Source organism: Pipistrellus hanaki, assembly GCF_964339955.1.
Source record: "Pipistrellus hanaki genome assembly, chromosome: 13".
NCBI classification, from domain to species: domain Eukaryota; kingdom Metazoa; phylum Chordata; class Mammalia; order Chiroptera; family Vespertilionidae; genus Pipistrellus; species Pipistrellus hanaki.
Window position 1 is genome coordinate 34,186,438 of NC_140515.1, and position 24,785 is coordinate 34,211,222.

A 24,785-nucleotide genomic window follows, 5' to 3' on the forward strand; every position below is an offset into this window, starting at 1 on the left:
TTATAGGAATTATCTTCTCAAAGGGTCAGGGTCTATTTTCCAAACTTCTGCCTATGTGGCTCATGTGCAACTTCCAGAGTCCATTCAACTCTTACTAGCACTTCCACTTTAAGCAATCCATGATTACTCTAACAAGTACTTCCCAGTGGTTCCTGATATTACTCCATAGTAAACTGCTATATGGCCATTGCTGATGAAATGGATTTGTTGTGAAACAAAGGGACAGAAGCAGCAGACAAGAATATGGTATAAGACTGAATTTTGAAAGAGCCTTCCTAGGTGAAGAGGGATTAAACTGGACCTTGTTAAAAAAAAAAAAAATCCATAAAGGCACAGAGATATGAAAAGACCTTGTGTGTTTGGTATTGCTGAATTTGAAAACATATAATATGGATTTTACCGTTTTAAGGTCTCCTCCAAACAGTAAGTACAAAATTAAGAATGTAAACTGCATCTTTAAAAGACCCAGGAGACACTGTAACTCTAAATCACTGTATATGATAGAAAACAGAAGCAGGAATGGTAAATGACTTAGCAGAGAAGAGGAGGAAGGGATACTTATGGCAAGCAACCCAATTAACGCTGCACAAAACCCAAAAAAGGTCCAGATTTGGAGGTACTAGGTACTATAGAAAACGGGCTAGTGTGGAGGATTGAGCATAGGGGGATTATTTGAAATTTTACAAAGGAAAGAGACCTCTCCACCTACACTGCACAAACTCAAAAAATCATCCCTTCTTCTTCTTGCTGAAGACGGGATATTTGATGGTAAAAACAAAACAAAACAGAAAAGCACCAATCCCAGGAGTATCACACTCAGAGGTTAGTAAAAGACTGAAAATTGAAATAGGTACATTCTTGTCTTATTACATTCTGATCAATAAACCTATCAACCCTACCTAGGTCAAGGTCACAAGAAACCAAGCTTATTACCTCCAGCTCCAGCCCCCATTGTGGATTAAAGAAACCTTTGCTGGAGCTTAGAAATCCCATCTAACCACATGATTGCCTTATGTTGAAGCCCATTAATTGACAAATGCAACTTTCATTTTAAATCAATTTTACTGATGCATAATTTACATACTCTAAAAAATGTACAGATTTAGTGTACAGTTCAATTTGATTTAACAAGAAACGTGTAACTACTGCCCTAAAAAAGATAGAACATTTACATCACCCTAAAAATATCCCTCTGAACTTTCCCAATCAATTCCCCTAACCCTCAATATTTGTCAATCACCAACCTGATTCCTATCACTATAGATGAGTTTTGCCAGTGCTAGGTCTTCATATGAATGTAATAATAAAATATGTGTACTTTTCAGTCTGGCCTCTCTTTCAGCACAATGGTTTTGAGGTTCATCCACATCTGTATGTGTCAACTGCATATTTCTAAGCAGGAATTCTATTTGGCTTATCTATTCACCAGTTGATAGACATTAGGGTTTGTTTCTAATTTAGGCTATTACAAATTAAAGTTGCTATGAACAGGCAAATAAAAGTCTTTTTGTGGATATGTGTTCATTTCTTTTGGGAAATTAACAATGGAATTATGAGTCATAATAACTGTAAAACTGTCTTTCAAATGGTTCTACCATTTTACACTCTCATCAACACTTGAAAGCTCTAGTGGTTCTACATCCTCTGGATATTTGTCATTTTTTAAATTTTAGCCATTTTAGTGGGTATGAAAGGCTATCCCACTGTGACTTTAATTTACATTTTCCTAACTACTAATGATGTTGAGCTAGCAATTCATCTGTATGTTTTGTGAAGTGTCTTAAAATCTTCTGGATTGTCTTTGATTCCCCAGTTCTAAGAATTCACTTATACATTTGTATCATGTCTTAAAAATCTTTTCTTATCATGAAGTTTTTATCTTAAAGTTTTTTTTTGTAGTTCTATATTTCCAACTCTTATGTTTAGCTTTATGATCTATTTTAAATTAATTTTTATGAATGGTTATAAGTCTGAATTTGAAGATCATTAACACTATTTATTTATTCAAAAGACTGCCCACTGAGTTATATTGGAACCCTTGTTGAAAAAACAAATGGCTACATATATAAGTTTATTTCTACATTATCTACTCTTGTGTCTTTTTTTTTTTTTTAAATATTTTATTGATTCTTTACAGAGAGGAAGGGAGAGAAACAGAGAGCTAGAAACATCAATGAGAGAGAGACATTGACCAGCTGCCTCCTGCACACCCCCTATCAGGGATGTGCCCGCAACCAAGGTAGATGCCCTTGACCGGGATTGAACCTGGGACCTTTCAGTCCACAGGTCAATGCTCTATCCACTGAGCCAAACCGGTTTCAGCTCTTGTGTCCTTATATACACCAATACCATCCAGGGATTTTGCTTGGAATTTCAATGAATTTAAATTTCCATTTTGTGATAATGGAGATCTTAATAATATTAAGTTTCTAATCCATGCAATCCATGAACATAGTATATGTCTCCATTTATTCAGATGCTCTTTAATTTTTCTCAGCAATGTTTTTGCAGGCCTTTCATTAAATTTATTCCCAAGTATTTTATATTTTCTGATTCTAATGGCAAAGAAGCAATAGCAGTTGAAAATAAAGGTCTGAAATAAGCATCAGATAAAAGTTTTAAAGCCACAAGAGTGGACAACACTGAACATATATAGCATGAGAAAAGGATCAAGGACTGAATTTTGAGAAAGGAGGTGAAAAGGATTCCAAGAAAGACACAGAGAATTAATTTTCAAGTGGCAGGAAAAGATCCAGCAAAATATGATAGAGAAGTCAAGAGATGAAAGTGTTTCATTCCTCCACATGCTGAATTCCAAAGATCTTGTTTGCCAATAAACATTAGAACTATAGTTTTCTTTTATAAGTATTTCTCCCTAATTTCATGGAAAAATTTGTTAAGCTAATAAAACCTTAAACAACATAAGTGTAATGATGGAAAATAGAGAATGGTGTTACACATATTTTTTTATGTTGCTATTGTGTTCTATTTTAGGAAACATCTGGAACAGAAAATATGAGGTAAAGAACTTCCACTGCTTATTTCAACTGATAAAGGGTTCAAGAAGAAAATGATCAACATAAATCTTATAGACTCAGAAGTGGTTAAATGTCCCACTTAGATGGGACATTTGAAGATAAGAAAGAGGAAAAATTGTAGAAAAGTTATTAAAAGCTTTTATTTAACAGACTACACAAGGTGTGATGATTCAGAAGTAATGAGTCACTTAGAAATAATAAAACTATTAGTTTGCCTGGAAAACACAGGCACTCTCTGGTAGATGACTCAGTATGAAAACTGATCCCAAGAGAAAAATTTAGAGGATCCATAAAACTACTTGTAGGGAAAAAAAAGAGACCTGGAATATTTTATTTGTTGTGTTCACTTCAAAAATAGTTTGGAAAGTAAATTAAGAAATTTCTTAGGCCCTAGCAGGTTTGGCTCATTGGATAGAGCGTCTGCCTGCAGACCAAAGGGTACTGGGTTTGATTCTGGTCAAGGGCATGTACCTTAGTTGACGGCTCCTCCAGGCCAGGGCCTTTGTCAGGGCTCATGCAGGAGGCAACCAATCAATGTATTTCTCTCACATCGATGTTTCTCTGTCTTTCCCTCTCTTCCACTCTCCCTAAAAATCAATGGGAAAATTTCCTCAGGTGAGTAGAGAGAGAGAGAGAGAGAGAGAGAGAGAGAGAGGGAGGGAGAGAGAAGAAATTTCTTAGAAAGGAAGATTTTTCTAATGCTCAAAGAAATTATATACATGAATATTAAAAGAATGATTAATGTTTTAGGTTTAGGGCTGTCTTAATGAGACTAAATGTAAAATAAAAACATTTCAGGAGCAGGCTTGATTTGAGCTTATGGAAATTAGAAAGTGCTTAAAAACTTACTTCTATTTTTACTCCAGTGGAGAAACAGAAAGGCGCCTGAGGGGTAAAGCACCAGGTGGGCAGTCAGGAGCTCCTGTTCCAGCTTCAGCTTCTACACGACCAACGGAGTAAGTTGGTCAAGTCACTTTCCTCCCTGGGATGGCACCTTCTCTTCTGGATAAACAGGATGAAAGATGGTTCTGGGATCTAGGGAAGACGAGAAAAGCAAACATTTTTTCTTGGTTAGAATTTTTTTTTTAAGCTTTATTTTAACAGAACTATTTTGTACTACTTGATGCAGAAAGCACAATGAACTGGCTATTAATTTTCAATGCATGTAATTTGCAAAGCTACTGGTTGCTCTGAGTACTGGCTCTGAAAGGAGCCTTTGGGGGTTAAAATTTTACTATTTTAAGCAATTATTACATACCAAAACATCAACACTAGTTGTCTGTCTGCTGGTAGTATTTTAAGTTAATTTAATTCACATATTTTCCTTTTCTAAATCTTTTTCTTATTTTGGAGGTATATAAAAATCAAAATACATTCTATATTTAAAAATCATTTGGACAGGTTAGAATATATATATAATGCAGTTTAATAAACTTTTGAGTGCCACTATAAGTCAGGCATTCTTCACGACGAGCAAACTATAATCAATGATTTTGCCTTAAAGCAGCTTACAATGTGAATAGGCAGAGAAAGAGGATACCTAAACATCTACATCAAAGAAAACATTCCAGAGAAGAAGACTGCCAAGCTCAGTTCTGGAGTAGAGCAGAAGTATTGGGTCGGCAACTAAGTAATTGCGGGTTTCACACATATATGGCTTCAGTTGAATTTTTAGGTTTGCAGACGTAGTACAAATGTAAAACACATTTTGTATTTGATAGTTGGCTATTCAGCTGTTAATCAGTAAAAAAAGTTTTTTGATCTGTTTTGTAGTTTTTGTTTGGCGTTCGTTGAAAAATGGAAAATCAAAAGGAACATTTTCGTCATATTTTGCTTTTTTATTTCCGCAAGGGAAAAATGCATCACAAGCTCATAAAAAGTTATGTGCTGTTTATGGTGACGAAGCCTTAAAAGAACGGCAGTGTCAAAATTGGTTTGCCAAATTTCGTTCTGGTGATTTTTCACTCAAAGATGAAAGACGCTCTGGTCGTCCAGTTGAAGTTGATGACGCCCTAATCAAAGCAATAATCAATTCGGACTGTCACAGTACAACACGTGAAATTGCAGAGAAGCTTCATGTATCACATACATGCACTGAAAATCACTTAAAACAACTTGGCTATGTTCAAAAACTCGATACATGGGTTCCTCACGAACTGAAAGAATCACAGTTAACGCAACGCATTAGCAGCTGCGATTTGCTAAAGAAACATAATGAAAATGATCATTTTTAAAACGACTGATAACTGGCGATGAAAAATGGGTTGTTTACAACAATATCAAGCGGAAAAGATCGTGGAGCAGGCCAGGTGAACCAACTCAAACAACATCAAAAGCTGATATTCATCAAAAGAAGGTTTTGTTATCAGTTTGGTGGGATTACAAAGAAATTGTCTACTTTGAACTCTTACCACCCAACCGAACGATCAATTCTGATGTCTACATTGAACAACTAACGAAATTAAACAATGCAGTTGAAGAAAAGCGGCCCGAATTGACAAATCGAAAAGGTGTTGTATTCCATCATGACAATGCAAGGCCACACACATCTTTGGTCACTCGGCAAAAATTAATGGAGCTTGGTTGGGATGTTTTGCCACATCCACCATATAGTCCTGACCTTGCACCATCTGATTACTTTTTGTTTCGATCTTTACAAAACTCCTTGAATGGTAAAAATTTCAATAATGATGATGATGTCAAATCGTACCTGATTCAGTTTTTTGCTAATAAAAACCAGAAGTTTTTTGAACGTGGGATTATGATGCTGCCTGAAAGATGGCAAAAGGTCATTGATCAAAATGGGCAATACATTAAAGAATAAAGTTATTTAGTTCCATGAAAAAATTGTCTTTGATTTTCTTTAAAAAATCCGCAATTACTTAGCTGCCGACCCAATAGTTTGCCACAAGAAGAAAGGGAAGATGGTTTGTGGACAAAGGGAGTAAAGCAGGAGGTGGCTGGGATGTGTGAGGAGCAGCCAGGAGTATGGTATTACTCCAGGGTCAAGTGTGAAGAGAGGCTTCTAGGAGCTACAGTTGAAGGAGTGGGGCAGAGGCAACTTGGCATCAGAGCCCTGAGAAGTTTCAGTGGAGGAAGGAGGGGACAAGGTTAGAGTTACTCTGTAGGTGGAGGAGAGACAGACTTGAGAAGCAAGATCAAAACTAGGTAGGCCAGGTAGAAGGCCTCTGTAGAGTCCAGAAAAGAATCAATGAGGCTACAGATGGAAGGGGCTTAAATAACTAATCCGTGATCACAAATCTATGAGCAGGGTCTGAATGTCTTCCATCTTTAAATCTTGTGCTTTTCTATATCCCTGTAAGAACAAATTCTGACTGAAGCTAAAAGATCTTAAATTTATTTTTATTAAGTAAGTTATGGATTTGAAAAATAGACTTTATTTACCTGGCCAGTGTGGCTAAGAGGTTGAGCATCAACCTATGAACCAGGAGGTCATGGTTAGATTCCAGGTCAGGCACATACCCAGGTTATCAGCTCATGCCCAGTAGAGGGCATGCAGAAGACAACTGACAGATGATTCTCTCTCATCATTGATGTTTCTAACTCTCCCCCCCTCCCTTCCTCTCTCTGAAATCAATAAAAACATAAAAAATACTTTACTCATTTATTTATATTAATTACCTAAAATGTTAAGGGCAATACAAAAAACAAGCAAAGCTTATCTTGTAAGGAACTTATGGGATAAAAGAAATGAGACAAAAAAGAATAGATCAATTAATTCAACAGATATTTATCCTCCTCCTGGGCCAGTGGAGATTACATTTTAGTGACAGTTACATTTTTGTAATTGACCTTTCTGGCTTTAAAAACACAATACGGAGCTGGGGATTTTTGTGAATATTTATTTTATACACACACACACACACACACACATATATATATATATATATTTTTTTTTTTTAACAAAAGTGAGATTTAGTTATAATTACTTTCTTTTTCTACTTTTCATGAAAATAAAAATCTATATACCTTGTATACATTGTGTGGATATGCCAAATTTACTTATTCAGTCCTCTACAAAGGCACATTAGACTGTGTAAGGTGAAGAAAGGAAGCAAGCAGCAAGCAAATGATAAAAGTGACTTTTGCTGTGGCAGCATTTTCAATATTCTAAAGGTGGAAAGAGGTAAGACATGTGGAAGCTCTTGAGATTTTAGTGTTCCAGACATAAGATGAATAATGTCTGAATCTGGAATTCTTTGTGGATGAAGAGGAATTTCCAAAAGGGAAACAAAAAAGCTTGCGACCCAACACACAGTAAAAATGAAGTAATTTCAAATCTTCACATCTGCAGAACAGATAGAATGTCAAAGAAAGCACTCAGACAACTAAAAACTGAGCAGACTGCCAGGGAAAAACCAAGTTTCATTCTAGTGATAACCCACAACCACAGCTTTCAAGGAAGGGACAGAGATCCCCAAACCGTGCTCTAGTAGAAAGTGCACTGAGCCTTTCTTGTGAGATGCTAGGTGGCCTTGAAGACTTCATGTGTCCTCTCTGGGCCTCTGTCCTTTGACCTGGCTCTGTGAGTTACAAACTGTGCTTGTCAGAGTTCCCTTGGAAGCTGCCAATACTAGGCATTTCCCACTGCAACCAAAATAGCTATGCTTTTATCTGTTTTATATATTAGATCTCCAAAACATCTTTTATTTGAAGAGAAAAAAAAGAGTTTAACAGCTAAAACTATCCTTAAAATCACAGGATTTAAAAAAATATCATTCACCCTTCAGATTATTTGTTAACTACAAAGGTAAAAATGTAAATTTATAACGGAGGAATCTGAAAGTCATCACCTTAACACCTTAAACAATCAGATTATATGTACCCTTTGATATGATGCAATGTATAGAAGTATCATTTTTAGAGTGTTCTTGCCAAAAATATTTAGTTTTAATCAATCTTTTAGAGCTAATGTCCAATTACAGGAAAAACAGGCAATAGAGAAATAAACAATACCATGAGGAAACAGAAATTCATCATATGGGTCGTTCTATATGACAATTAGCTTGGTCTCTTTGATAAGACAGTATCATGAGAATTGAAAATGTGTGTGAGTACACTGGGAGGAAGAGATGGAAGGAACACCAACTACAAAGGCTCTGAGGTGAAAGCATGTTTTAGCAAGAGTGAGATTAGACTTTGACTTTGAGATGGGAAGCTACTGAAGAATTGTGAACAGAGAAATGACATGATCTGAATTAGTGACAGCAAGAAAGGTCAGTAGTTGTTTTGAATGTTGTGACATGCCTATAAGACATTCAGGTAAAGATGTACAGAATGATGTTGGAGAATTGAATATTGACTTTAGGGTAGATAATTGGGCTGATACAAATTTGAGTTATTTTTATAGTCTTGATACTAGATCACCAAGGGAGGGAAAACAGAAAGAAATATAGAGGAATATTTATTTTATAATAAATCTTGTTCTATAAGATTCCATATTTCTGTAAAGAAATACAAAAAGAAACATGCAAAGGCTGAGCGGGAGTATGTACACATACAGAGTAGCCCTAATGGAAATTCCTGTGATAATGAAATATTCATGTATCTGTAACATTCAATAGGAAGCCTCTACCCACATATGGCTATTGAGTACTTGAAATATGGCAGTTGCAACTGAATAACTGAAAATGTAATCAAATAGCTACATGTTGTTATTGGCTATAGTACTGCCTAGTACAGATTTAGAGTTTGGGGAAGAATCACAGAGGAGATAGAAAACAAGTGCCCAGAGAGGGAGGAATTGTGAGACAATTCTCCATGGGTCTCTCATGTTTCTGCACACATTGCAAGTGAGGCACTGACTTACTTGATAGTCATGATATATGATATAATAGTTTCAGATTATCTTTTCAAGAAAGTTTGTAAAGCATCTGGCCTGAGTGGGTCAGTTGGCTCAATGTACTGTGTACCAAAAGGTTGCTGGTTCAATTCCCAGTCAGGGCACACACCTGGGTTGCAAGTTTGATCCCCTGTGAGGGAGTGTATGGAAGGCAACAGATCAATGTTTCTCTTTTTCTCTCTCCTCCCTTCCTCTTTCTAAGTATGTCTTGGGTGAAGATTAAAAAAAAAGAAGAAGAATGTTGTATAGCAACAACCTTGAAAGACTTGGTAGTGTCTCCCTTTGGAGCACAAGGTCACTGTCCAGTATGACAGTGTTCCCTCTGGAACAAATAGAAGGCATGCCCATTATAAAAGGTTTTGGTTCTCAGACAGGCTTCCTTTCTAATAATACAACCCATCATGTGTGCAAACTGGCTCCCTTCACATTGCCTTGAAGGTAATTGGACTCAGAGAACCAGTACAAAACACTGCTGCTATGGCTACTGCTACTGCTGTAAGTAATAAATTATCTTTTGTCCCTAATCCAGAAGCCTTGTGTCTTCCACCATCTTACATGGACTGTGGCAGGCTCACTTTTTAGCTTACAAAAAAAGTAAAATCTCAGATCCTTTATGGTTCTTGACAAGTATCTTAGAAACCAAGTGAAGAAACCCTTTTAAGGAGCAGGGAGTGACAGATGTAGACATGACTGGAAACTAATAAGAGTGGTCTTAATGGAAATGTCAGGAATGAAATCTGACTGACTTGATTACAAAATAGAATGGAAAGAGAAATAGCAACGTAATATAGACAACTCTTTCAAGAAGTTTTGCTGTGAAATTTCATTGAAATAAGGCAATAGGCAGAGGGGGATATGGAGTCAAGGAGGATTATTTATAAGGTGAGAGAAATAAAAGCACATCTATATATCTACATCTATATCTATCTATCTACTTATAGATAGATAGATATAGATGTAGATATATATATCTATCTAGATAGATAGATATAGATGTAGATATAGATATAGATATAGATATAGATATATAACCCTAATATGCAAACTGACCGAACAACTGGTCACTATGACATGCGCTGACCAGCAGGGGGCATGCACAGAACATGGCGGGCATCAGCAGTCAGAGGCAGAGTGTGGAACATGGTGGGCGTCAGTCGTGGTGAGATGGTGGAGCAGGTGAGTGGGGGCGCCTGTCCCTGCCATCGGGGTGAGCCTTCTGGTGGTTACTGAAAATTCTTTGCTCCTGTGGGCCACAGTCCCGCCGAGCCCTCGCACCTACTGCTAGCGTCTGGCACCAGCCCTGATCGCTTGGCGCTGTCAGTGGGTGTGAACGGAGGCTGCCAGCCCCAATTGCCCCTCAGGGCTTCTCCACCTCCCCCTGCTCCTGAGGGGCGATCAGGGCCAGCAGCCGCCTCTCACATCTGCTGCAGGCAATGGCCCACTCATACTCACTGCTGGCGCCACCCCAATGGCTCTACACCATCAGTGGGTGCAAGCGGGGCTGGCGCTGTTAGCGCATGGGAGCAGCGGTGGCAGAAGCAGGGCTGTCGGCAGACAGGGGGGCCATGGTGGGAGGGGCATGGTGGGGGTATGAAGGATGGGCCGAGACCTGCCCCTATGCCCACCACAGCCTCCTGGCCCATAGTTCCTTTCAAGTTGCACGAATTCATGCACTGCACCCTAGTTTTCACATATAAGACAATGAGTCAAAAGAGGGGAAACTGCTATAAGGAAAAAGATTATAAAGCACTTGGATAGGTTAGTTCTTTCACAGTAGCAGGACAGAAAGCACAGTACATGGATACCACTTCAGGAGTGGGGAACTGTGGTAGTGACAACTTGTAAAAGCTATTTTTCTTCTCGTTTTTTTCTGAAATAGGAGGCAAGTCACCAGTTGAAAGTGAAGCATGGGGAGGAGATAGTGAACATGTGAGGAGAATGAAGACATGTAATAACCATTGAGGAAGAGATGAAACAGAGATAATGACTGGGGAAATCTAGTATGATTGCCAGGCAACATTACGAGTGTGCTTGAGGTTACATCATTAAATTAAGGCAAGCTCAGCAGTATGACTGTACAGGCATGGAACAGGCAAAGAGTTGGATTTAATCAGTACTGTCGTTTAGCCAGGCATGGATGCTGAAGTGAGAGAGGGGAAAAGGAATTAATGATGTATACATGGGAGATGATAATGACTAATGATAGTATGTATCTAAGCCTCTATCCCATCTCCTGAAATCCAAACCCTTCCACTGAGCTCTGTGGGACTCATGGGTAGATATCAGCAAAATCCGCATATCCTGGACCTCATTTCTAAAGCTTTCTTCAACTTCCTTTAAGCTTAAATGAAAACTGGGCTCTTCCCTGAGTATGATGCTTTCTCTGTAGCCCTCTTAGATGATGACTCTCTTCGATACCCTTCAACATGAGACCTAGTAGGTGCCTTCTTATTCCTCGTTGCTACTTCCAGTCCATTCTTCCCCTGCCCTCTCCCAAAATCCCCTGCTTTGGGTCACAGAATATTAGACTTTATCACCTACTACTCTTCCTTAGTGCAGTATTTAAGTCTCCCCAAGATCAGTCTCTTTCATTCCTTAATTATTGTAGGTTTTGGCTGTCACTTCAACACTATGTATGAGTTACAACTGTTACTTATTTCAACATCCAAATAGATAACCCATCTGATTTCCTGGCCTCTTCGTTTCCTGACTTTTTGTCCACAATGACAATTATGTTGATCTTGTTTTCTACCCCATCTTAGCCACTTTCTCCCATGTTAAACCTTAACCCTTTAGAACAGTGTTCTCAACCTTTCTAATGCCGTGACCCTTTAACACAGTTCATCATGTTATGGTGACCCCCAACCATAAAATTATTTTCGTACTTCATAACTGTAATTTTGCTAGTGTTATGAATCGTAAAGTAAATATCTGTGTTTTCTGATGGTCTTAGGCGACCCAAGATGAGAACCACTGCTATAGAGCCTAAGACCATCTGGCCTAGAGCTACAGAATGGAGCTAGTTCATGTAAACTAACCCAATCTTCCTTTCCTACTATACTCTTAGCATCTTTGTGTGTGTGTGTGTGTGTGTGTGTGTGTGTGTGTGTATGGGGGGGGGGGAGGGGCTGTACATATTTTATACTATGCCCCCTCCCCCACAAGCTCAGGGCACCAATTAATTCCTTTTCAAACAAGTAATGTCACTACTTTTTCCAGACCAGCTTTGTCCTCAGGCTAGATGGGACAACTCCATGTGTCAAAAGCTTTCTAAGCCCTCATCAAATTTGGTTGGGACAGTAACTCAAGCAGGATAGGCCAATCATATTTCTCCTAGAAATTTACAATTGAAGTGCTAAGACATTTTAAAGATTCTACAGATTTGATGGCTGAAGCCACTGTTTTGGAATACCCATGCTAAGCAACATGACAGAAGAAAATGGAGTTAAGAAAACAGAGCAGAGAGAGAAAAAGAGAGCGGGGGAGGGAAGGAGAAAGGGAGAAGAGGGAAGGGAGAGAGGGAGAGAGGGAGGAGAGAGAAGGAGGAAGGAAGAGAAAGGGAAAGAGAGAGGGGGAGAGAGAAAGGGAGGGAGGAAGGGAAAGATAAAGAGAGGGGAGAGAGAAAGGGGAAAAGGAGGGAGGGGAGAGGGAGAGGGGGAGAGAGGAGAGAGGAGAGAGGAGAGAGGAAAGAGAGGAGGGAGGGAGGGAGAGAGAGATTATGTTTAGTTTCCATGATGGCTGACTGCACTAATAAAACTGGAGTAAATTGATATGTTCTTTGTTTATTTTTACTATAAATAACCTTTTTACTTGTATTCTTTAAGTGGATATCTATTCCTTAAAACCAATCAACTTCTATGACATACAAAAATATACATCTTCGCTGACAGTCTGTCTCCTTCAGTTTTTCTTTAAGCTCTTGCTTTCATAATACTATACCTTCTTCCATCTTTTGGTCTTTCATTTAATCTATAGCCAAAACAACTTCATCATATGTAATGGATATTTACCAAGAGTTTTTTAGCTGTCCAGATCTTATAATAAAGAATGGGTATCTACAACATAAAAACTATAAAGAAATGAGACAAGTATTTTTATGCTGCATATAAATAACATAACGCTGAAAACAAGAGTGCTCAAACAAGATAAAAGTTAAATTTCTCTCTTATGCAAAGGAAGTTGAGGGCTGGTGCAGGGGTACCACAAAATGCTCAGACCCCAGGCGTTCTGGCTCACTGAATGGCCATGATGGTCCTCAGATGGTCTAGGATGGTTCAGTCTGGGAAGTGGGGGAGGGAACACCCAGAACCTTAGAGGCCTGGGAAGCAGAGTTTTAAAAAGAAGGGGCACAGGGAGAGCTGAGAAAAGTGAACTTTGCAAAGACCTGAAGAAGGGAGGGAGGGAGCTTTGTAGATACTTTATTGGGGGAAAGCAAAGGTCCTGAGGCAGGAGCAAGGCTGGTTTGTTGAAGAACAAGAATACCATTTGTGACTGAGACAAAGTAAGCACAGGGGAGAGTAGCAGATGAGGTCAGATGGGTAAAGAGGGGGAGGTTGGATTATGGGGCACCTTGTAAGTAAGTATTAAGCCTCCGAGCTGAGAACTTAATTTAACAGGCCCCTCTAGGGGCTGTGTTGAGAACAGGCTCTAGGAGAGCAAGGACAGAAGCAGGCAAAGAGACTATAGAAATAATACAGGTGAGAGAAAATGGTGGTTTGCACACCATTTATAGTTGGGAGTTTGTACCTTTTGACCATCTCCACCCATTTGGCACAGTTCCCATTCCCACCCACCCTCGCCTCTGAAAACCACCAGTCTGTATCTATGAGTTCCTTTGTTTTTCTTAGATTCCACACATAAGTGAGTAGATATGGTGGAATGTGACCAATTCTAGATACATTTTGAAGGTAGAACCAACAGGGTTTGTGGATAGACTGATTGTAGGGTGAAAGGGAAAGGAGAGAGTCAGGGATAATGCCATGGTTTGGAGCCTGGACTATTGGAAGAATGGAGCTGCTATTTACTGAGATGGGACAGACTGTGGGAAGAGCGGGTTTTTAAGGGGAAAATCAGGAGTTTGGTTTAGAGATATCTGTTAGTTTTCCATATGGAGATGTCAGGTTAGACAGTTTGATATCAGAGTATGAGATTGAGAAGAGAGGTCTAACTTGTAGATAAAATTAGAAATCACTGGTGTGAAATTGTTGCTGTAAAGTCATATGACTAGGTAAAATGCCAAGAAAACAGAATTAATAAGAAAAATAGAGCTTTGAGGAGTAAGCAGCATGCTAACTTTGGAGATCAGAAAGGTGATGAGGAATTAGCAAAACCCTATATAAGAATCTCCATAAGGTAGGAGGAAATCCAGAGAATGCGGTGTTCTGGAAGCTAAGTGAAGAAAGCTTTGCAAAGAAAGAGGAGTAATCATTTATGCCAATGCTGCTGCAAGATCAAATAAAAGACTGAGAACTGACTGAATGGATTTAGGAATGTGGAGGAATTCAATGGGGGCCTCAAGAGAGAGTTTATGACTATTATTGCATCTCTAACATCTAGTACTGTGCCTGTCACATAGTGATAACTCAATGAATTTTTGCTAATTGAACTAAGTGAGGTCACTAGTCACTGAATGAGGAAATAGTCTTATTTCTAGAGGCTTAACAGCTGGTACAGTGAAATGTGAGGATTCTTTATTTTATTGTTGACAGTATTACAGATGTTTCCCATTTTCTACCTTTTTGCCTCCCTCCACCCAACCTCACCCCATCCCAGGTCTTCCCCCATGCTACTGTCTGTACCTATGGGTTATGCATATAAGTTCTTTGGTTAACCTCTTCCTAATCAAACCTTTCCCCTAACCCCACCCCACTTAGGTCTGTTATACTGTTCCCTGCTTCCATACAGCTGGCCCTACTTTGTTTGTAAGTTTAGATTCCAGTTATAAGTGAGATCACGTGACATTTGTCTTTCTGTACCTGGTTTAGTTTGCTTAGCATAATAAATATAAAGCACTGTCTTTACTCTCTTACTATGCCTGAAAAACATTAGTTTTGAAAACTATGTCTTACACACCTAGAACAGATATTCCCAAATTTGATAGGATTAGCAATAGAATTTGACAAACCCATGCCCTACAAGTGTATACAATTTTAATTCTGGATGGATACAATCTCTACAATTACCTCTTGCATCTGGGGCCCTGTGACTTTGTATCCAGAGGTACAATAGAGATCCCAGTCCTCTAGTTATGTCATAAGTCACTATGCATTAAAATGGAAGACTTTTGGTGGCTGCTGAAGGACACTAACTTATAGGTGCTTTGTACAAATAAAAGCTATCTGTGGCAAGACAACAATTAACACAAATATTTGCTTAGTGATTTATACCTTCAAAGTGATTACACATACACTCTAATCTCACAACTTTGTGAAGCTAGTATTTTTATCACTTTCATATTCATAAAAACACACATTTCTTTCAACTTTCTGTCCAGTATTGAGAAAACTGGATAGCCACATGCAAAAGAATGGAGTTATAATAGACTCTTACCTAACATACAAAAATTAACTAAAGATGGACCTAAGAGCTAAATATAAGAATTAAAAGTGTTAACTCTTACAAGAAGAAAACATAGTGATAAACTGACATAACTGTGGATTTGGCAATGATTCTTAGATATGCACTAAAAAAATAAACAACAACAAAACCATAAATTAGACTATCAGAATTAAAAGCTTTGTGCTAAGAATATTATCAATAAAGTGAAAAAGCAGCCTGTAGTATGGGAGAAAATATTTCCAAGTCATATATCTGATAATGAGAGCCTCGTATTTAGAATATACTAGTATAAAGAACTCTTACAACTACTTGACAACCAAAAGATAAAGCAGACCAAATGGGCAAAAGACCTGAATAGGCATTTCTCCAAATATATACAAATGGCCAACAAGCACATGAAAAGATGCTCAACATCATTAGTTATTACTGAAATGCAAATCAAATTCACAATGGGATATTACTTCATACTCACTAGGATGGCTATCACCCAAAACAAACAAATAAAAAGAACCAGAAAATAACAAGTGTTGATGAGGATGTAGGGAAATGTAACTTTTGAATATTTCTTGTGGAAATGTAAAATGGTGCAGCTGCTGTGGAAAAGTTTGATGGTTCCTCAAAAAGTTAAACATAGAATTACTATTAAGACCCAGCAATTTCCACTCCTAGGTATATACACAAAATAAATGAAGCAGGTATTTAAACAAATACTTGTACACATATGCTTGTAGAAGCACTATTTACAATTGCCAAAAGGTGTAACATCCCCAACTGATTAGCGGATAAAACATATGTAGTCTATCCATGCAGTAGAATTACTATTCCAAGAAAGGAACACATGCTACAACACGAATGAACCTTGTAAATATTATGTTAAATGAAAGAAGCCAGACACAAAAAGTCACATATTGTGTGATTCTGTTTATATGAAATGTCCAGAATAGACAAATCCATAGAGACAGAAAGTAGATTGTTGTTTTCCAGGGAATGCGGGGGGAGAGAAGTGGGGAGTGACTGTTTATGGATACAGCGTTTCCTTATGGGGTGATAAAAATGTTCTGGATTTAGATAGTGGTGATGGTTGCACAACACTGTGAATGTATTGAGAATCACTGAATTACACACTTAGTAATGGTTAATTTATGCTATGTGAATTTAAAAATATATTTTTTTTATTGATTTCAGAGAGGAAGGGAGAGGTAGAAACATCAATGATGAAAGAGAAGCCTTGATCGGCTGCCTCTTGCATGCCCCAAACTGGGGATAGAGCCCGCAACCCTGTTATGTGACCTTGACCGGAATCAAACCTGGGACCCTTTAGTCCACAGGCTGATGTTCTATCCACTGAGCCAAACCAGTTAGGGCTATGTTTTGTGAATTTTAACACAATAAAAGTAAATAACTCACACAGCTCACACTTGATAGATCCAAGGCCTTGCTTCCAAGAACTGACGGCAAGTCCACTCAATTATCCTGCCTCCTCTACAAATATTGTATAAGAAGCTCTGGACCACTTTCCCTCCATCTACCACCATCCAGATAAAGTACTTAAGTATTTTGTGGTGGTGGTGTTCCTACACAATTGTCTAAGCACAAGAGTTTCTAAACAAAATATTTTCTTTCTTATCATAGACTCCCAGTACCAACCTTTATAAAACCAAGGTTTTCTATTCATGTTACATAGTCATCTGTCATACAGAAGTTAACCACCAACCACCTAACTGAAGAACCAAAGGCACCTATGAAGGCTAATCCCTCACAAGATGATACTCCTATTTGCAAAAAGAGTAGAACAATGGGGCTTATGCCCTCAACTATTAAACACCATTCTTCACTAATATTCATTGGCATTTTGCAACCCCATGGTTTTTTGTTCTGCTGGTAGATTACAGCTCCTAGAAACATGAAGTGTAGCCCAGCCAGCATGGCTTTATGAACCAGGAGGTCACAGTTCAATTCCTGGTCAAGGTGCATGCCAAGTTGTGGGCTAGATCCCATGTGGGGTGTACAGGAGTTAGCAGATCAATGATCCTCTATCATCACTATCATTATTAATGTTTCTCTCTCTGCCTCTCCCTTCCTCTCTGAAAAAAATAAAATTAAAATAAAAAAATATATATATATGAAACATATGAAGGGCTTAAAAACTGACCTTTTAGCCCTTTTGTGCCTGGTTAAGGTTTCTAAGGAGGCAGAAATGCTTAATAGACAGACAGGTAGTGGCCAACTGCATGACAACCTACTCTATTTTTAAAAATATATATATTTTATTGATTTTTTACAGAGAGGAAGGGAGAGAGACAGAGAGCCAGAAACGTCAATGAGAGAGAAACATCAACCAGCCGCCTCCTGCACACCCCCCACCGGGGATGTGCCCGCAACCAACGTACATGCCCTTGACCGGAATCGAACCCCAGACCTTTCAGTCCGCAGACCGATGCTCCACCACTGAGCCAAACCGGTTTCGGCGACAACCTACTTTAGAGAGTTTAACACAAGATCTGCAAGGTAACTGCATTCACACAACCTTTTGAAAACCAATTTGTTCACTGCTCTCTTCACCTTCTCTCTTGAGTCCAACGAGGTCTTATTCCAACTTCTATCTATACCCTTTAATCACCGTCAATGAAAAAGTTTCCAAGTATGAGAAATTTTGCATGCAACTGGAAAACCAAGTTACAATATCAAGTTATTTGGGAAAAATACAGCTGCAAAAAATACTCCTGGAAATCTGACAGCTAGATACATATTCCCTGACATAGCCAAGTATTCCATTTTCAACATGCCAACAATCTGGTCTTTGTTCATCAGTTCAATGAGAGGATGATGTCAGGGTCACTGGAGTCCAGATCAGTGCTGGCCTTTAGGAGCATTATGGCTTTCCAGATAAGAAAGAGACTAACGGCCTAATTTCTAACATCTGAGTCTCAGGAGTTCTGGCAAAATATCTCCTTAGTGAAAAAACACAAAATCTCCAAAACAAATACAAGCAAGACCCCTCTGAAATGAGGGAGGTAATCAAGCACCATTGAGTTACCTTTCTAAAAAGCTAGAAGTGTCTGGGTAACCAACACACTCTGAGCACCTATCACAGAGACATATAAGACACCTATCCCCTCTCACTACTCGCCTTTTCAGATAAACTTCTCGAAAGATTTTCCCAACATTTTCCATTTCCATTTCCTTTCTTCTTACCTATCTCAACTTGTTTTCTGCCTCTTCCCATCTAAAATGGTTCTTGCTGAGGTCAAAGACTTCATTTTGCTAAATCCAACAGATGGTTTTCAGTCTTCAAGCATGTCAAACTCACGGTCTATGGACCACAAGTTTGACATGTTTGATTAACATCTTAATTCCTATCTTTTTTGAAATACTTGTTTCTTGCCTTTTATGACACATCTTTAAATATGTGTTTTTAAAAAATTGATTTCAGAGAGAGGAAGGGAGAGGGAGAGACAGAAACATCAATGATGAGAAAGAATCATTGATGGGCCACCTCCTGCATACCCGTTACCAGGGATCAAGCCCAAAACCCAGACTAGTGCCCTGACTGGGAATCAAACTGTGACCTCCTGGTTCATGGGTCAATGCTCAACCATTGAGCAACACTGGCCAGCTTTATGACACATCTTCAATTGGAATTAGATTCTAAACTTTAGATCTAAAGTAAACAACTAAGAAAAATACGAAGTATAGCTTACTCTTGAAAATCCTTTAAATGGCTCATGAAGTAAAGCATGCCTGTTTTTGTGTGTGCATAATACTACATAGTAAATGAACAGTGTGTGTGTATATATATATATATATTTTTTTTATATATATGCAAAACAAATAGTAATTATAGATGCAAACTAAAACGTCATCCTTTCTCATCTAATTAAAAACACCTTTAAGTGTAGTGGTTTAAGTTTGCTTGTCTTAACTGCAAGCAAAGGACCATTCCATTCCATTGTACCTCTCTGGCCACTTATCCCTTTCCTGGGTCTGCTATCCTCCTTTACCCAACTTTGAAATCCTGAGTCCTCGTCTCTTCTTAATCTCTCAATGGTTCTCAATTTCCAGTGCTCAGTGGAATTGCCTGCCGAGACTTAAAAAATCCAAGGCTATAATTTGGATCAACTAAACAGAAATAGTATTTTTTAATCATTCAGTGTTTCCAATGTGCAACCAAGATGAGAATCACTGTTCTACACTCCTTTCCTAGAGTAGAGACCACACACTTAAATGCCTTCAGAGCCTGAGAATTAAATGAGCAAAGCAAGCCAAGCATAAGCTTTAGGAGTGGTGGGCTCTTTGCTGAACTAGAAAGCAACTGGAATCAGCTGTGACTTAGCTCCAATCAATTGTTGCCAGATGGGAAAGCTGGCTCAGTGGAGCCACATCTTCTCATTATAAATGAGAAAAATCCCAAATCTGAATTTTCATGGGAAATCTTCAGATTTTAAATTGCTGGCCAACACTGTCAGCCCATGCACCAAAGGGTCTCAGATTCCATTCCTAGTCAAGGGTATGTGCCTGGTTTGTTAATTTGATCCCTGGACCCAGTTGGGAGCCAACCAATTGATGTGTCAGTCTATTTCTCTCCTTTCCTCCCTCTCATTCTCCCCCGCCCAAAACAAACAAACAAACAAAAAAAACAAACAAAAAAAACTTATGGAAAAAAATATCCTCTGGTGAGTATTAACCAAAAACCAACAAAATATTGGCAACTAACGCAAAATTAAACAAAAACCATTGTGCTGGAAAAACAAAACACATCTGTAAGCTTGATTTAGCAGTGGGTTGCAGGTTTGCAACCCTTTGCCTTTGGTAATTTCATCCATACCTTTCAATTTACACCTAAAAACGTGAGTCTCCAGTTCAGCCCACTCCTCTGGGCTATGGATTTGAATTATCAAATGCTTATATGACATTTCCACGTAAGGGTCTCACCAGTCCCAAAGTGAAATCTGATTTAAACCCAGCTTAGCACTACTTATCCTTCCAGAGTTCTTTGTCTCAGGTAACAACTCCTCCACCATTCTCCTGGCTGGGCTAGCCTGACTCAGGGAGTCATCCTACCCAGTTTATTTCTCCCTCCCATGGCTTGTGCCATATCAGTAATCAAATCCTATCAATTATGCCTAAATATATCTCCTGTATCCATCTTCTCTCCACCTCCTCTGCTACCACCATTATCCCAGCTACCATCTTTTCTCTTACTTTTCCACAGTGTATCTGTTGGCTCGGGCTGCTATAACAAAATACCATAGATTGGGTGGTTTATACAACATAAATTTATGGAATTTCCAGATCAATGTCCAGCAAGGTCAGTTTCTAGTGAGGATCTCTTCTTGGCCTCTCTGTGTATGCTCACATTGCCTTTTCTCCTCACTCTTCTTATAAAGCCAGCAATTAGGGTCTCATTCTGATGACCTTTTTTAATCTTAATGACCTCTTAAAAACTATCTCCAAATATAGTCCAATTTTGGGGGAATGCAATTTATTCTATAGCACACAATAACCTTAATTAGGGTCAGTTGTCTCCCACATTCACTCATTTCCTTCTAGATCCTTTTCTCCAATTTGACCAGAGTGATCTTTTACAAACACAAATATTTACAACTATGTGTGTGTACACCTTTGACTCAACAATTCCACTTCTAGGCATCTATCTTACAAATATATTCACACACATAAACTAGTATAAGCATAGTACTGTTTGCTATGGTAAATTATTGGAAACAATTTAAATGTCCATCAAAGAGTGGTTAAATAACCTATGGTATATCCATGCAATGGAATATTACACACAGTCATTCAAAAGAATAAGGAAACTATATACTGAAAGAATTCTAAGACATTGTTCAGAGAACAGAATAGTGTGTACAGTATGCTACCATTTTGGTAAACCACAGAAGGAAAGAAGAATATGCATTTGCTTGAATGCCATTTGTTTAGATATATGTCTCCTAAATATAAATCCTATGTCCTTCTTCTTTCCCTCTCTGCTACCACCCGAGTCCCAGCTGTTTGTGACAGTAAGTTATTGGAAACTAGTAGCGGTGGTTATCACTTTGGAAGGTGTGGAGAAAATGGCAATTAGGGAAGGAGTCCCACCGCAGACATTCTGATTGGAGAATGGCCCAGCACTAGTATTAAGTTCTCCTTGTGGTTCTAATGAGCAGACTGAACTGAGAGCTGTGCTTGAGGAAGCCTTCACTTACTTTCCCCAGCTTCATTTTATATCATCCTGCTCCTCCTATCCCTTTCTATGCTCCAGCCACACCGACCTTGGAATTCCTGTTGATTCTTGGGAATGTGGTCCCCCTAAGCTTCAGCTTATAACTTCTATTTATCCTTCAGAGTACAACGCATCTTAAAGTCCGTTTCCAAAGAAAAATTTCCTAGTTCCCAAACTAGGTCAGGACCCCTGTGTTATGTACTCAGCGCATCCTGCACTTCTCCCAGAATTTATCACCATTGCAATGAGGTAACTATCATTAGACATACATGCATCTGTCACTCTTTAGACTGTAATGTCCAGGAGTGCAAAGACCACATCAGTTGTTTTTACCACGGGATTCCCAGGCCTCAATAAGTGTCTAGCTGGCAAAATAGGCCCTTCCTCAGGCATTTGTTAAATGCATGAGTAAGATTGCTCCTGCCCTCAAGTTTAGCATAGTAGATTAAATCAACACATAAGCCAATGAGGACGATGTAGGGTCACTGGTGTTAAGGTTGCAGTCTGTTCAGAACAGGGGTTCTCTGGAGGACATAATATGGGCTTTCCCAGCGGACTCCTGGCAATGTGTGCAGGCATAAAGATCTGTCACAACTAGGGTGGGGGAGGCAATACTGGTCCCCATTAAGTAGAGTCAGGAATGCCTCTAAACATCCTATAACGCACACGATAACCCCCCACAACAAAGAACTATCTGGTCCAAATGTCAATAGTTTGGGGGGGGCGGGGGGAGGAACTTTCATTTAGAGAGAATGCTACTGCCCCAAAGGATTACCAATTCTACACTAGGTGGTGGAGTTTATTTTTAGGAGGGGGAGGAGGACATCCGTCAAGAAATTTCAGAGGGAAAATATACATAGTATTAGCTGCATATTGAAAGGTGGTGGGGGCCATGTCTCTGGAGATTGTTTGCCAGAGATAATGAGGAGCCCCCGAAGGGTTTAAAAAGCAGAGTACAGCTTGAACAGGTGCCTCTTTAGCACCCAACACTCCCAAATTACTCATCAACTTTATTCCCTTGTGGAAACAAAAGTTTCATTCTCTTAGGGCAGCTGGTTTCAGCTCAACATTAAGGCCATACTAATTCATCCCAGGATAAAGTCTGACAGCCCCTGCACGCTCCAGAACGCGAAGCTGCATCTTTAAAATATGCAAATACTTATTAATACTCAGGTTGTTCATGGATGAAGCTATTTTTGAAACCCAACAACCAGGTGACTCCTGGTAACATTTTCTGTTTTTAATAGATGGAACTTTTGTTTCCCCCTGTCCTCAATTTCTGAGCTCCCAGATTTATTAAAAAGATCCAAGTTTTCCCCACAAGTATCTCATGTTATAAGTTAGTTCTCTGCCAGAGAGGATCGGAGAGTCATTTGAATACAATAAATGTGGAGGAACTGTATGCATACATTAGGAATGGTCTACAGGTTTTCACAAACAGTCATGGATACTACTGAAAGGAAAGAAAAAGAGATTCTCTTAGTGTCTTCATCAAGAAATAAAAGCGTTTTACCACCACACAAGCCTGCCGCTTACTGTGCTGGATGCACATGCTCTGACCTAGTATGGCAATCCTTAGGGTCTCAGCACCGGGTGCTCCGTGTACAAGAAACTGAGGACTGCAAACGAGTGAAGAACAAAGGCACCCACGGTTTGGGGGCTGGTTTGTCCATACTTGATCTGAGGAGGAGGAACGACTGACTTCCTCAGTTTTGGACGGCACCACAAATCACGTTTTTGCTTACGTGCTAAGAATTTTTATTTCGTGCTTTCAAGGCCATTTGCCTAATAAGAAAATAACCTTATAATTTACAAACAGCCATTTATACTCCCTTAACATTTGCTGACCACTAAAGACTGGGGTAACATTTCTCTAAGCTTTTCCAGAGTCAGAGGATTGAGACTAATGTGAGCAATAACAGAGTTCAGATGCAACCTCAACTTACAAGCCCGGCCAGCTGGTTTCCATCGAGAGAGGTCCCCCCGGGGAGAGAGAGAGAGCGAGCGAGCCCCTCGGGGGTGAGACCCGCAGGGGCGGCCCGAGAGCCGCAGCAGCAGGGCCGGGCCGGGGTCCGGCCGGCCTCCGTTTACCTTTGTCTCAGGTGCTCCCGCTCCCAGCCGGGCTGGGAATCCCGCCCGAGGCCCCGAGCTGGTGGTGACGCATCCTTCTTTGGCCAAGTCGGGCCGAGGTTGGGCAGGGGGCAGGGAAGGAAAACGAAGCCTCGGCGCCTAACGACGTGACTCCTCAGCTCTTCCAAACCGTTGGCATTTGTGTCTCTGCCAAGCTTCCCGTTGAACAAGTTTCCCCGAGGGCCGCGCGGGCGAGCCGGCCTAGAGGAGCCCGGCAAGTGGGAGGGAACAGGCCGCCCTCCGCCTTCCCTCCGCGGCGGGCGCCCCCGGGGGATGCGGGGTCCACACCTCCCCAGGCTGCCTGCCGCGGCCCGGGACCGATCTGGGCGCGCACCGCCTGGAACCCCGACTCCCACAGCTCCGCCAGCCGAGCCTGGGGCAGCGGCGATCGCACCAACCCCTCCGGCCAGGCCGGTCCCCGCCCCTAGGCTCCGGCCCCGCCCGCCCGGGCCTCCGCGGACCGCTTCCCCCGCCCCCAGCCTCGCCACTACCCTCCGGCCACTACTCTCCGGCCAGGCCGGGGGCGCTAGGGCTGCAGGCCGCGTGGCGGCGCCTACCTGCGTGCCCACGGCTCCTCCTGCGGCTGCAGCCTCAGCCCAGGCTCCCGGCGGCGCGGGATGTGGAGCTGCGAGCGCGGCGCGGAGGAACGGAGGCCTGAGCGCGCCCCGCCCAGCCGCCCGCCAGCCTGCCTGCCCGCCGGCCCCTCCGGCCCCTCCGGTCCCCACCCTCGGCCGCGGGCTCAGCTCCCCGCCTGGCCCCGCCCCGCCCGCCTGGCCCCGCCCACACAGTCCGCCTGGCCCCGCCCCGCCCCTGGCCCCGCCCACAGACCCCGGCCTGGAAGGGGGCCGCCAGGGGCGCTGCGAGGGCCGCCGCCGCCGCTGAGGTGCAGTCCCCTGCTCAGTGGCTCCGCGGGGGCGCGATTAGTAGGAGCTGCTGTTATTTGGAGGTGCGAGTCTCTCGTAGGTGCTATTCT

At 40.6% G+C, this 24,785-nt stretch overlaps 1 protein-coding gene across 2 annotated transcripts in view; it reads right to left on the bottom strand.

Moving 5' to 3' along the window:
* The window catches only part of PPP2R3A (protein phosphatase 2 regulatory subunit B''alpha), a 99,858-nt gene extending 75,446 nt beyond the window's left edge, over positions 1-24,412 (bottom strand). The window contains exons 1-2 of one of the 2 annotated variants that reach the window (XM_084901762.1): positions 24,370-24,412; positions 3,888-4,073 (exon numbers count right to left, since the gene is read on the bottom strand). The gene's annotated coding sequence lies outside the window, so the exon portion shown is untranslated. Of the gene's footprint in view, positions 1-3,887; positions 4,074-23,773; positions 24,240-24,369 lie in introns of those variants that run through there. The other variant, XM_084901761.1, reaches the window with a different exon arrangement.
* Between the last annotated feature and the right edge of the window lie 373 nt (positions 24,413-24,785).